This window comes from Sus scrofa, chromosome 5 (assembly GCF_054392235.1).
Source record: "Sus scrofa isolate SSC_HxYL_T2T_F1_AM1 chromosome 5, Sscrofa_HxYL_maternal_Yorkshire_Landrace_v2.0, whole genome shotgun sequence".
In the NCBI taxonomy this organism is placed as follows: domain Eukaryota; kingdom Metazoa; phylum Chordata; class Mammalia; order Artiodactyla; family Suidae; genus Sus; species Sus scrofa.
In genome coordinates, this window is record NC_139387.1 from 3,794,918 (window position 1) to 3,809,098 (window position 14,181).

Here is a 14,181-nt window from a genome sequence, read left to right on the forward strand (position 1 = left end):
CCTGGTCCGGGACCTTCCCCATGCTGTGGGCACAGCCCAAAAACAGCAAAGCAAGGGAGAGGGAAAAGCATCTTTGCTCCGAAGGAGCTGAATCCAGTTCCGAGGACGTGGCTTCAGACGACTCAAACAGGGCAAAAGGTGGCAAAAGCACTCTAACCTGAACAGGTGTTCGCCTCCGCTTCTTGAAAGGGGAAACCCGGTCCTAATTTGGCTCCTACGTTGCTGCCCTCTAGCAACTCCAGGATCTGCCTGGTGACCGTGTCCGCCCGCTCGCTCCTGTCCAAAGCCGCAGGAGAGGCTGCCTCCTCACCCGCATGTTCCATCCCGGAGCCAGCGACCTCTGCCAACGATGACGCAGGTAAACAGGCCGTCGGGCCAGCCGCCAGTCTCCCCGCTGTGTGGGACCCTCTCTACTCGGCCGAGCAGCTCCCAGGAAACTCCCTGGCTTGTCTCCACGGGAATCGAGGCGCAACCCACAGACGGAGAAAGTCACCTTACAGTCACCAGCGGGGGGACGGGGGAGGAGAAATGAGGAATTTGAGGTGAGCAGACACACGCTTCTAAATATACGCTGAGTAAGCACCAGGGACCTACTGTACAGCACGGGGAACTCCGCGCAGTATTTCCTAATAACCCTATGAGGGAAACGATCCTGAAAAAGAAAAAATATATATGAAGAATACATATGTGACTATATTTAAGAATATAATATAAAAGAATATATGTGATATATGCCTATATATAAATACATATGAGATATATCTCTACATGGGTATAACAGAATCCCTTAGCTGGACATCTGAAACTAACACGTTATAAACCAACCATACGCCAGTAAAAAAAGAAAACACATGTCCATTTAAGGACTTATTTTGAAGGAATAGAGTGGCGTTCCCATTGCAGCCCAGCAGGTTAAGAATCTGACCAGTATCCATGAGGATGTGGGTTTGATCCCAGGCCTTGCTCAGGGGGTTAAGGATCCGGTGTTGCTGCAAGCCGAGGTGTGCATCAAAGATGTGGCGCCAATCCCGCGTTGCTCTGGCAGTGGTGTAGGCTGGCAGCTGCAGCTCTGATTCAACCCTTAGCCTAAGAACCTCCATATGCTGCAGGGGCGGCTCTAAAAAGACCAAAAAAGAATATAGATGCAAGAGAAGGAGAGAAATGAGTGGGAGGAGAAAGAGGACAGCCATGTAGGGGACGGTGGAGGAGGGCACACATCTGCAGTGCTTGACTCTCGGCCTGGGCTGGGAGGACCGCCAGCAACCAAGCAGCTGGGCGCCTGACTTGCAGGAACTTAGGGTCTAACGGAGGCAGCATCTCTAAAGGACAAGAGGACATACCTACCAAGAAGACTGCTGAAATCATTACAAATATGGTAAGTTCTAGAAGGAAAAAAACGAAATGGAGTGATAAAAGGTCATAAAGGGGACCTAGTGTAAACTGGGAGGGGGTCAACATGGACAACTTCAAAAGGAGCCTTGAAACAGAGACCCGCAGGAGAGGGCTTGGATAAGCATATTAACCAAGGGAACAGCATGTGGGTCCCCAAGGCGAGAGTTTGGAACATTGGAGGTATTGAAAGGTGGCCAGAGTATTGTGAGCACAGGGGACAGTGGCCTGACGGTCTTACCTCACAGACCGAAGTGTAGCATCTTTGGTCTCCTGTTTGCTGGGTGGAGTTGCTAAGACTTGCTTCAGAGCACAGGGCTCTGAGTGGGTTGAGAACGTGGGTGGGACATGCCCAGGATGGTGGTGGGCACGTGGTGGCCCTCGTTCATAGGAGCTACTATCCTTGTTCCAAACACCTACCCTCACCCTCGACTTGGGACCCTTGGGTCCTGAATAAATGCAACTGCCCCTTCTGGTTTTTCCTCTTAGCTTCCTCAAAACCTGAAGGAGGGAAGAGAGTATTATTTATTAGGACTCTTTTGGACCCCCCGGCCCCAAACCACACACCCAGAGGGTGTGGGTGACGCTATCTAAGAGGAGGGAATCAGTAGAGAATTTGGAAGGAAAAACATTTTTTAAGGACAAGAATAAATGTTTGAAAAGCTATGTAATATGTTTGTTTTGGCAGCACTTGCATAAAAATTGGCCTGACACATGGAAGATGGCACGGCCCCCAAGGGTGACATGCAGATTCGTGAAGCATTTCATGTTTTTGGAATCCAGGAGACAATGGAATAACATCTTTAAATTGCTGGGGGGAAAAAGAACTCCAAACCCAGCCAACATTTTTGAAGAAGATATTATGCAGAGAAACAGGCCAAACAGAAGTGGCTTTGAACAGAAGCTAAGAGAAGTAGTTACTACCAGCAAAGCAACACGACAAGGACCCCTGCAGGAAGTTCTTCAGGCTGAAGGAAAGAAATCTCAGGTGGGAGCACACACTACAGGAAGGAATAAACACTGGAAAGGGTAGAGATACACAAATATTAACTACTTAAAGCAACTATAAATTATGAAATGCCAAAAGACATACTATCAATGGCACCAGGGCAAAGAAGGGATAAATGCAGCCATGGAACATTTACCGAAATAGACCATATGCTGGGCCCTAGAGCAAGTCTTAACAGATTTCACAGGGCTGAAATCACACAGAGTGTGTTCTCTGACCACAGTGCAATTAAACAAGAAATTAATAACAGAAAGATAATTAGAGAATCCCCAAGTGTTTAGAAATTAAGCAACACACTTCTGAGTAACTCATGGGTCAGGGAAGATAGCACAATGGAAATTGGAAAATACTTGGAACTGAATGATGATGAAAACAAATGTACTAAAACTGGTGAGAAGCAGCTAAAGGAATACTTGAGTGGAAATTTTTAGTTTTAAATGCACTCATTAGAAAACTAGAAGACTGAAAATCAACAATCTAAGCTTCTGTCTCATGAAACTAAGAAAAAACCCAGTAAATTAAATCTAAGGAAAGTCGAAGGAGGACTATAATCGAGATGAGTAGGAATCTGGGCGTTCCCATTGTGGCTCAGCAGAAATGAATCTGACTAGTGTCCATGAGGATGCAGGTTCAACCCCTGCCCTTGCTCAGTGGGTTAAGAATCTGGCATTGCTGTGAGCTGTGGTATAGGTCGCAGACTCGGCTTGGATCCTAAGTTGCTATGGCTGTGGTATAGGCCAGCTCTGATTCAACCCCTAGCCTGGGAACTTCCATATGCCACAGGTGTGGCCCTAAAAAAGCAAAAAAAAAAAGAGTAGGAATCAATTAACTAGAGAACAAAGTACAATAGAAAAATTATCAGAGCCAAGTTAGGTGTTTGAAAAGACAAGTACAAATTAATAATCCCATCAAAATTGATCAAGGTAAAAAGTAGAAAAAAAATAAGCCCCACATTTTTTTTCATTCCAATAACAGAAATTAGAAGGGGCTATCACCATAGATCCCAACGACATGTTAAATATAATAAGACATTATGAACAACTTTGTGCCAATAAAAGTGACAACCTGGATGAAAAGGACATATTTTTTAAAAAATCACAATTTAGTAAAACTAAAACAAGAAAAAACAGAAAACCCAAAGAGTCTTGAATTGTTAACAACAATAAAATCTGTATTTAAAAAACCTCTCACAAAGAGAACTTCAGACTCAGGTGGGTTCACTGTTAACTTTCCAAACATTTAAGGCAGAAACTATACCAACCTTCCATAAAATCTTTTCATGAACAGAAAAAGGGAACATTTCTCAACCCATTTTATGAGGCCAGCAAAACCCCTGATATTAAAACTTGATGAGGACATTCCAGTATAAGAAATCCACAGGCTTATATCTCTCACAAATACAGATGAAAAATCTTAAACGGCACATTAGTAAATCAAATCCAGAGATATATTAAAAGCCTAATATTTCATGACAGGCAGAGTTTACTCCAGAATGCAAGGTTGGTTTTAACATTTGAAAATCAATCAATGTCATTTGCCAGAGCAACAGAATCAAGGAGGGAAAAAAAATATGATCATGCCCATTGATGCAGAAAAACATTTGAGAAACTTTAACTCTTATTCATGATTAAAACTTTCCATCGATCAAGCAGTTTTTAAAAACGTTCCAAATCTGATAAAGACTACATATTAACAACCCTACTGTTAATGTAAATAAAACTTCTACATACTTTCCTCTCGTCGTCCACTGTTACCACTTCTGTTCAATATGTCCCGGAAATCCTAGACAGTGCAATAAGGCAAGAAAAAGAAAAGGAAATAAAGATTGGAAAGGAAGAACGTAAAACTGTTTTTATTTTCGGGTGACATATTTATGTACATGGAAAAATCCAAAAGAATGTACAAACTATTAGAATAATGAATTTAGCAAGATCACTGGATAAAATGTTAATATATGAAATTAAGTCTGTTTCTATATACTGGCAACAAACAGCTAGACAATGAAATTAAAAATAACTTATAACAGCATAAAAACATAAAATATGGGCAAGACCTACACTGAAAACTACAAAACATTTCCAAGAGAACTTAAAGAAGACCTACATAAATAGAAAGATATACCACATTCATGGATAAGATATACCACATTCATGGATCAGAAAGTTCAATATTGTGCTAGCATCCAGTCTTCTAAATTGATCTATAGATTCGATGTAATCGCAACCAAAATCCAGGCAGTGGTTTTGTAATGGGCATTGACAAACTGTTTTAAATGGAATTTCAAGGAACCTGGAAAAACCAGAATGATTTTGAAGAAGAACAATGTTGGGAGACGTATACTAGTAAATATCAAGACTCATTTTTAAAGCAACTATAATTAAGCAATGTTAATTACGCAGTGCCAGAGATGTTGCTGATAGAACAGACATAGACCCATGGACCAGAAATAGATCTGCACATTTATGACCCCTTAATTTACAACAAAGGCACTTAATGAAGACAATGGAGGAAAGGATGGTGTTGTCCACAAATGAGCCTGCACTGGATATTCACGTGGAAGAAAGGGAACCTTGGCCTCTACCGCACAGCATGCACAAAGATGAATTCAAGGATGAGTCTATTCCTCATGAGAAAGGTAAAACAATAACAATAATGCTTTCCGAAGAAAACAGGACAATGTCTTCAGGATTTTCAGTTAAGCAAAAAGTTCTCAAACAGGAGATAAAAGGAATTAATTGTAAAGGAACAGGTTGATAAATTGGATTATATTAAAATTAAGAACTTATACGGGGACCTATAGCCCATCACTTGTGATGGAACATGATGGAAGATAATATGAGAGAAAGAATGTATATACAACGTATAACTGGGTCACTTTGCTGAAAGTTGACGGATCATTGTAAATGGACAGGCTCCTGTAAATCAACTCCAATACAGAATTTTAAAAAAAAATAAGAACTTCTGTTTACCAAGAGAAACTAATAAATGAGTGAAAAATATAAACTGCAGCCTGGGAGAAGATGTTTACATTATGTATATCCAATAAAGGACTCATGTGGAATATATCAAGAAACTTCACAAATCAACTGAAAGAGATAGGTAACTTCATTACAAATGGGCAAAGGACTTGAAGAGACACCTTACGAAAGAGGATTTCCAACCAGAAAACATAACAAAAAGAGCTCAGCATCATGAGACACAAAAAAAAAAAAAAAAATTAAAATTAAAACCAACAAATTTGGGAGTTCCCATCGTGGCTCAGCAGAAATGAATCTGACTCGAATCCATGAGGACGCAGGTTCCATCCCTGGCCTTGCTCAGTGGGTTAAGGATCTGGTGTTGCTGTGAGCTGTGGTATAGGCCAGCAGCTACAGCTCCAATTCGACCCCTAGCCTGGGAACCTCCATGTGCCACGGGTGCAGACCTAAAAAAGACAAAAGGAAAACAAAATAAAACAACCCAACAAATTTGGAGTTCCCATCATGGTTCAGCAGAAACAACAGCATCCATGAGGATGTAGGTTTGATCCCTGGCCTCACTCAGTGCGTTAAGGATCCACCGTTGCTGTGAGCACTGGTGTAAGTCCCCGATGTGGCTTGGATCCTGCATTGCTGTGGCTGCAGTGAAAGCCAGCAGCTACAGCTCCGATTCAACCCCTAGCCTGGGAACCTTCATATGCTGTGGGTGTGGCCCTAAAAAGACCAAAAAAACCAAACCAAACCAAAACAAAAAAACCCTCAACATATTAGGGTTAAGGAAGTACACCAAGTCATATAGCTAACTAGAATGGCTAAAATGAAAATGACCGCAGTACCAGCTGGGTAAGGATGTAGAATAAATACCACTCTTACATGTACATCACTATGAAGGCACATAGCTGCTCTATGATAAAGAAACTGTAGGAGTTCCCTGGTAGCTTAGCAGGTTAAGGATCCAGCATTATCACTGCTGCAGCACAGTTCAAGTCCCTGGAGGGGAAATTTTTGCATGACTAGGGCACTGCCCAAAAAGAGGAAATTGTAGGAGTTCCCAAAGGGGTGCAATGGGATTGCGGGTGTCTCTGCAGCTCCAGGACACAGGTTGATCCCGGGTCTGGCACAGTGGGTTAAAGGATCCTGCCTCTCCCTCGTCTGCCACCAGCCACACTTAAAGCACCGGGCATATGGCTCCCCTCTGCCTTCCTCCTTTCCTGGAGGGCACCTCTTCTCTTCTTTTCCGACGTCCTTGTATTGCAGTGGGACGTCCCTCCCCCAGCCAGCTGACAAGCAAAATTGGGCATGATGATATAATATGGGTAATAACGGGGAAGCAGTGTGAATCCCTGGAGGCCAGAGATAAAATAAAACGGTGATGACAGTGGCGGCTGCTGCTGAAAGGCCACATTTACTGTGTTCCTTTCTGACAAGGCCTGTGGACCCGCAGGTGGGGGAGGCGGGGGTGCAAAACCGCCCACCTGCTCTGGGAATGAGGTTTGCATCACATTTCAGCAGGACTGTGTTAGCTGCCCTGGGAGCCAGGCTGCGATGCCTCCTTGGAGAGGGCTAGACGTAGGAGGATAGGAGTTCCCATCCTAGCGCAGCCAACACAAATCTGACTAGGAACCTTGAGGTTGCGGGTTCGATCCCTGGCCTCGCTCAGTGGGTTAAGGAGCCGGGGTTGCTGTGAGCTGTGGTGTAGGTCGCAGGCGCAGCTCAGATCCCGAGTTGCTGTGGCTGTGGTGTAGGCCGGCAGCTATAGCTCCGATTAGACCCCTAGCCTGGGAAGCTCTACACACGCAAAAAAAGGAAGGACCTAGGAGGAGAGATACGTCCAAAGGTGGAAGCTACAGCAATATTTTTCTCCTAAGGAAAAAAAAAGCAGAAACTGGCCCAGGGCATTTTGTATAAGACAAAAATTTTACAGTGTTCATTTTCAGGTGATTTCTCTCTCTCTCTTTTTTTTTTGGTGGTAAATAGTATAAAATTTACCATTTTGGAGTTCCCTGGTGGCCCAGTGGCTAAGGATTCAGCATCATCACTTCTGTGGCTCAGGTTCGATCCCCGGCCTGGGGAACTTCCGCATGCCACAGGCAAGGCCAAAAAAGAATTTTTTTTTTACCATTTTAATCATTTTTTTTTGGCCATGCCCACAGCATGTGGATGTTCCCAGGGCAGGAATTGAACTCACACCACAACAATGACAATGCTGGATCCTTTAACTGCTGGGCCACCAGGGAACTCCCCGTTTTAATCATTTTTAAGTGTACCATTTAGCAGCATTAAGTACATTCATCTTGTTGTATGACTGTCACCACCTTCCACACCCAGACTTGTTCCCCTTCCCAAACTGAAACTCTGTCCCCATTAAACGCCCATTCCCCATCTCCCCTCCCCTAGCCCCCCAGCACCCACCATCCTACTTTTTGTCTCTATGAACCCGATGACTCTAGATACTTCGGAAACGTGGGATCACGCAGTATCTGTCTTTTTGTGACAGACTTATCCTCACTGAGCATAACATCCTCAAGGATCATTGTGTAGTCAAACTGGGTCAGAATTTCCTTCTTTTTTAAGGCTGACTAATATTCCACTGTATATGTAGACCAGTTTCCTCATCCATTCATGTCAATGGACCCTTTGGTTGTTTCCACTTTTGGCCTATTGTGTCAGGTGGTTTCTATGATAATACTCCATCTTTTACAAAATTATTTGTAACTTGTTTCTCATTTGTAAAAAGAATATGAGATGACTTCCTGTTTTAAAAATATGCTTTAGCAGAGAATAAACTGAAGTGAAAAATGGAGATTAGAAACAAAGTGGAAGGTAAAATTAAATTTTAAATGTCAGATAGGATATTATTCATTAAGCATTATATTTAGATCTGAGCTTCCTAGTAGCTAAAGTAAAAAGGGATATGTTGGTTCTTAGGGTTTTAAAAGCATATGATACTTTCATCAGCAAAGTTAAATTATGACCACTTCATTGGATCTTTCTTTGAGAATTTCTCTGAATATTTGTAAACTTGAAGTCTGTCTTAAACATCTTGCTGCAAAGAGAGAAAACTAGCAAACTAAAACTGATGAAAACAAAATTGAGTCCAGCAAGTTTGCAAGAGACAGTGAAAGAAACCAGCTTCTTCCAGACCCGAAAGATGCCCCCCTCCCCCCAACTCTCCATCTTCCCCACTGGCCACTGTGTCTTGTTCACTGTATCCCTGGGCTTGGCTCCACACCTGTGATACAGAAGATGTGCAATAAAAATTTATTTAAAATTTCAAAAAGAAGGGAGAGTGAAGTGATGTTTCCTGAGAGCCACAAAAGCGAGTTCCCAGGGAAGGAAGCGCAGGGTGGGAGCAGGTGTTTTCTGAGCTCCTTTTCTGGCCCTGGCCCAGGGTTCAGGTGAATGCGTTTCCCGCTCGCATCTTGCTTCTTTCCACTAAAATCTCTGTGAGGGAGTAACTACCAGGCCCATTTTTCAGACGAGAAAATGGATCCAGATGAAGAAAACTCTTAGAAAGATCCTGAAATGAGTGGAGAGAAGCGCTGGACATTGGGTTTGGTCCTAGGGGGAGAAGTGAGCAAAGGCCTTCTTTTCCGGGGATTTAATGCCAGATCCGCCCTCCTGGGATATGGGGAACAGCCTCGGTGGCTCAGCTGCTCTGGTGCCACAGAGAAGCCTGTTCTGGACCCCGAGTCCACGGCCAGCACCTTGTGCTATTGCCTTTATTTCAGGCGTATTTGGAAACGGGGATTTGCATATTATAACTATTCAGTCAACATTTATCAAATTAGGAGTTCCTGTTGTGGCTCAGTGGTAACAAACCCGACTAGCATCCATGAGGATGCGGGTTTGATCCCCGGCCTCGCTTAATGGGTTAAGGGTCCTGCATTGCCGTGAGTTGTGGCGTAGGTCACAGACATGGCTCGGATCTGGCATTGCTGTGGCTGTGGCATAGGCCAGTGGCTACAACTCTGATTGGACCCCTAGCCCGAGAACTAGTGCAGCCCTAGAAAGACAAAAAAAAAAAAAAAAAAAAAAAAAATTATCAAATTAAATGGAAAGTTGTTTGCAGGAAGGGAAGATGCATCCATGGACCCACAGTTTATCGAGAGCCCAGATGGAAGGTAACTTCTCCTCTCTGTACGGTGCAGAGGGCGGCCACGGGCCCCAGAGGAGGGAGCAGCCTGGCCCGTTGCTGGTCTCCAGGGGTCCCTTAATGTTTGAGCTAAGGTTTGTCCTCTGCAAAATGGTAACGAGCTCCCAGTGTTGTCTGGAGGCAGCCTATGCCATGCCGGGGATATTTCTTTTTCTTTTCTTTTTTAAAAGCTGCACCTTCGACATACGGCAGTTCCTGAGCTAGGGGTCGAATCAGAGCCGCATCTGCGACTTACACCACAGCCACAGCAACCCTGGATCCTTAACCCACCGAGTGAGGCCAGGGATCAAATCTGCATCCTCATGGACACTATGTCAGGTTCTGAACCTGCTGAACCACAATGGGAACAACAAAGCTGGGGGTATTTCTCCAAGAACGTCATGCTGCTCCCGTTGAAGCTGTCTTGTCTTGTCTTTTCCAATCTCTATTTGAAACAGACTACAGGAGTTCCTTGGTGGCTGAGTGGGTTGGGGATCCAGCAGTGTCACTGCCGTGGTGCAGGTTTGATCCCTGGCTCGGGGAACTTCTGCATGTGCAGGTGTGGAAAGAAAAAAAGAAGGAAAGAAAGAAAGAGAGGGAGGGGAGAGAGAGAGAGAGAGAAAGAAAGGGAGAAAGGAAGGAAAGAAGGAGGCAGAAGAAAGAAAGGGAGAGAGAGCGGCTATAAACATTCGAGGGCTTCTGCCTCTGAGCTCCGCCCTCCTGTTGCCTGCCACGACACCCCGCCTCTCCCTAAGCACCTGGAAGCACAGAGGACCCGGGTGCTCTAACCACCAGCCGGGCCTCACCGCCAGCTGCATCCATCACCCTGTCGGAGAATAAATAGAAAGCCTGGCAGGAAAGCCACAGACTGACCTAAAACACTTTCTCGTATTTTCTGCCAAATTTGGGGGGCACAGAACAAAATAAAACCAGCCTCCTTCCCCCCATGGAACTGGAGGGTCTGGAATGTGGAAAACGTCCCTCCGTCCACCTGGATGAATTATGCTGCGGGGATTGCTTCTCACTCACCCCAAACGCTGATACCATCAACATAAGTCACCCCTGACGCAGGACAGAGGGGGCCCTCCTGTGACCTTGATGCCACTGGCCTGCGGTCCAGGGATGTCAGTCTATCTCTGCCGTGACTTGGGTTTGGGGGCAAGTGGGTTCCCGTTTCCAGGGCGACGCCACAGGAAGGGTTCTGTCCGTTCCCACCAGGAAAAGCTCAGGAGAAGCGCTTTCGGGCCGGGGGCTTTGCCAGTCGAGGGAACGAATGTGGAAATAGTTTCTTTGCGCAAACCCACGCTCCTCGTGCTGGGGCTGGCGGGCTCTGCTGTCGGGAGCAAGAGGTACACACCTGCTGTGTGCCCTGCTGTGTACTGGTCAGAGAGGGAAGCCTGTCCAGGAAAGTGAGTTCTTGGCTCTCGGAAGATTTCTCCTGGGATCTGCGTTATTTTGACCACAAAACTGCAGAATGGGCTTTCGCCTCTCAGGAATGGTCTCAGCTCACTGGCCAGTGGACCGACAAACGACTAGAGTCATGTGCCCTTAACCGTGCAGAAACAGGGGTAAGTGCTGCAGGTAGTGATACAAAGTCGGGGTCAGGTGTGTTGCTTGAGGAGTTCCCGCTGTGGTGCAGTGGTTAAGGATCCAGTGCTGCTGCAGCTGTGGTGTAGGTCACAGCTGCAGCTCAGATCGGACTCCTGGCCTGGGAACGTCCATGTGCCGCGGGGGTGCGGCCAAAGCCCCCCCAAACCCCTGACTCTGTGCCTCAAGGTGGGGAGACAGTTTGACTTCCACCACCATGGCAGGAACTTGGTTCCAGAAACGGCCTTGGACTTGACCCAGCAGAGCAAACAGGCAGCAGCAGGGCCACCAGCGCCTCAGGCCAAACTGCTCCCACAATCAGATGTGAGCACAGCAGCCCCGGGGCGCGCTGGTGGGCGGCTCTCCCACCCTGGGATCTGGTGCAGGGGTGCGCCTGGCCACGTTCCAGGAGAGTGGGCGTCAGGCTCCCCCCTAATAACCACCTTCGCTGGGTGAGTTACCTGCATGCAATTAATTATGCAATTATCTAGGCTGGGTGGAGAAGAGCAACTATCAAGCTGTCAAGATAGGCCGAGGCCGAGAGCACGTCCCTCTGCAGGGTGGGAAGAATTCCTTTCTAATTTCTGCTGCCCATGCGACGGCCACACTTAAAGCAACACCCCACACTTTCGGAGTAGCCCAGCTTACCTGTGTATTTCTCATTTTTAAAACTGAAACTCTGAATGGACACTGAAAGTACAGGTCAGCAAGCAAGTACCACAGAAAGACTCTCAAAGTACAACAGAAAAGGAGAGAACTGATCAGACCTGATCAGTTCCTATCAACTCCAACTAGGTTCCATGAGGACGAGGGTTCAATTCCTGGCCTCGCTCAGTGGGTTAAGGATCTGGCGTTGCCGTGAGCTGGGGTGTAGGTCACAGATGAGGGAGGCTTGGATCCTGTGTTGCTGTGACTGTGCCGTAGGCCAGCAGGTGTAGCTCTGATTCAACCCCTAGCCTGGGAAGCTCCATATGCTGTGGGTTCAGCTCTAAAAAGACAAAAATAAATACATTAATTAATTAAGGCAGTGTCCCAGAGCACTTGGCATTTTTTTTAGCATTTTAAAAAATTATGGTAAAATAGAAATAACATAATACTCATTGTAAGCATAAAATTCAGTGACGCTAAATATATTCAGTGTTGCAGCTATAGTATTTTTTCCAGAACTCTTTCATGCTCAACAAAAACCGTGCCCATTAAACACTAAGTCCCTTCCCCCACCCCTCCAAATCTCTAGTCTGCTTTCTGTCTCTATGAATTTGCCTCTTTTGAGTACCTCTTAGAAGTAGGATCTTCTAATATTTGTCCCGTGTCTGGCTTACTTCATTAAGCATACTGTTTTTAAGCTTCATCCGTGTTGCTGCACGTATCAAAATCTCAAGGAGTTCCTTTTGTGGCTCAGCAGGTTAAGGCCCTGACGTTGTCTCTGTGAGGATGCAGGTTTGATCCCTGGCCTCACTCAGTGGGTTAAGGATCTGGCGTCGTTTGCAGCTGCAGCTCCGATTTGACCCCTTGCCTGGGAACTTCCACATGCTGCAGGTGCAACCGTAAAAAAAAAAAAAAAAAAAAAAAAAAGTGCGCTTTGTTAAGGATGAGTAATATTCCATGATGCGGCTAAAGCACATTTTGTTTATCTGTTCGTCTGTTGATGGACACTTGGGTTGTTTCCACCTTTCGGCGATCATGGGCAAGGCCGCTCTGAACATGTGTGTACAAATAGCTGTTCGTGTCTCCACTTTCAGTGTTTTTTGGATGCGTACCAGAGCAGTGGGCGCGATATGCTGGGTCGGGTCGGGTCAGGAGAAGTTCCCCAGGCAGAGAAGTGGGAAGGGGTGTTATTCCAGGTGGAGGAAAGCTCGGACGCCTGCTTTCCCCTGGGCAAAGCTCGGACGCCTGCTTGTCCGAATGAGTTCTGCGTGTCTGGATGCTGTATAGACTGGATGGTAGGGCTCATGGGAAAAAAGGTTGTGGCCCAAAGGTGAAGGTGCTGCGGCTATGCCACGAGGTCGCAGGAGGCCCTGAAGAGCTGAGATCAGGAGGAGCTCCATCCAACCTGGGGTTTGGACAGACATCCTGGCAGCTGTGGGAAGGCTTGGACAGAGAGGGGAGGAAACTCAGGTGCCATGATTCACCAGGGGGAGGGGTGAGATGAGGTCGCTGAATGAATGAATGAATAAAGAGGTTGGATGGAAGGACGGGGACCAGATGGCTCAGGGGCTTGCAAACAAGGTGGGGGAGTTGGCATTAAGTGTGTTTTACTTGAAATGAATAAATGAGGAGCTCCCTGGTGGCTCAGTGGGTTAAGGACCTGGCCTCAGTAGCTGCTGTGGCACCGGTTCAGTCCCTGACCCGGGAATTTCTGCATGCCACGGGCGCAGACAAAAAAAAAAAAAAAAAAAAAAGGAGCAAATTGCCAGGAAGAAGCAGAACCTGGAGGTCAGGGCAGCTGGAGTGAGAGGAGTGAGGATGCTCCATCCAGCAGCTCCAACTCAGAAGAAACCTGCACTCGTTTCACAGTTTGGTACCAAATACAGCATCCAAAACTCGGCTCAAAGAATCACAGCACTGGATTCTTAAGTGCCTGCAGAAAATCAGCAAAGGAAGAAGCCAGAGTGACATTTATCTGCAGGGCAACCAAGGCCAGGGGGGTTTTAACAATTCAAAGTAATCGCTTCAGTCTGACCTATCCTGGTGACCCCTTCCCACGCATAATGTCATGCGTAATTATAGTTCCATTGCCTAAATCACACTGATTCATGCAGGAGCCGCCACCGAATATGAACGAGCCGCTGTGTGAAAGCTGGGTCACTCATCATCATGAGCCAAGGCCTGCAAATGCCCCATAACTCTTAATAATTGGATGGTGACACCTCAGACTTGCAGCAGACGCTGCACAGCCCAGTCGAACTGTCTAAAGCGAGGCAGCTGCCCTTCGCCTTCTGTGGTCCGTGCGGTCACTTAGGGGGCTGAGTTTCCCTGAGCCAGCCGTGTGGAGGTGGCTGCTTCCCTGTGCGTGGTGGCCCCCCTTCTGGCAGCAGCTCCCAGGGAAATGGGGTCTCCAGACGGAGCTGCACCCCTCAACC

The 14,181-nt window shown here is 46.3% G+C and overlaps 1 non-coding gene across 1 annotated transcript; it reads left to right on the top strand.

Moving 5' to 3' along the window:
- The first annotated feature begins 2,061 nt into the window (after positions 1-2,061).
- On the top strand, positions 2,062-2,163 carry LOC146403078 (U6 spliceosomal RNA). Its single transcript, XR_014804725.1, has one exon. It is a non-coding gene; the product is annotated as a U6 spliceosomal RNA (small nuclear RNA).
- Positions 2,164-14,181: the final 12,018 nt, after the last annotated feature.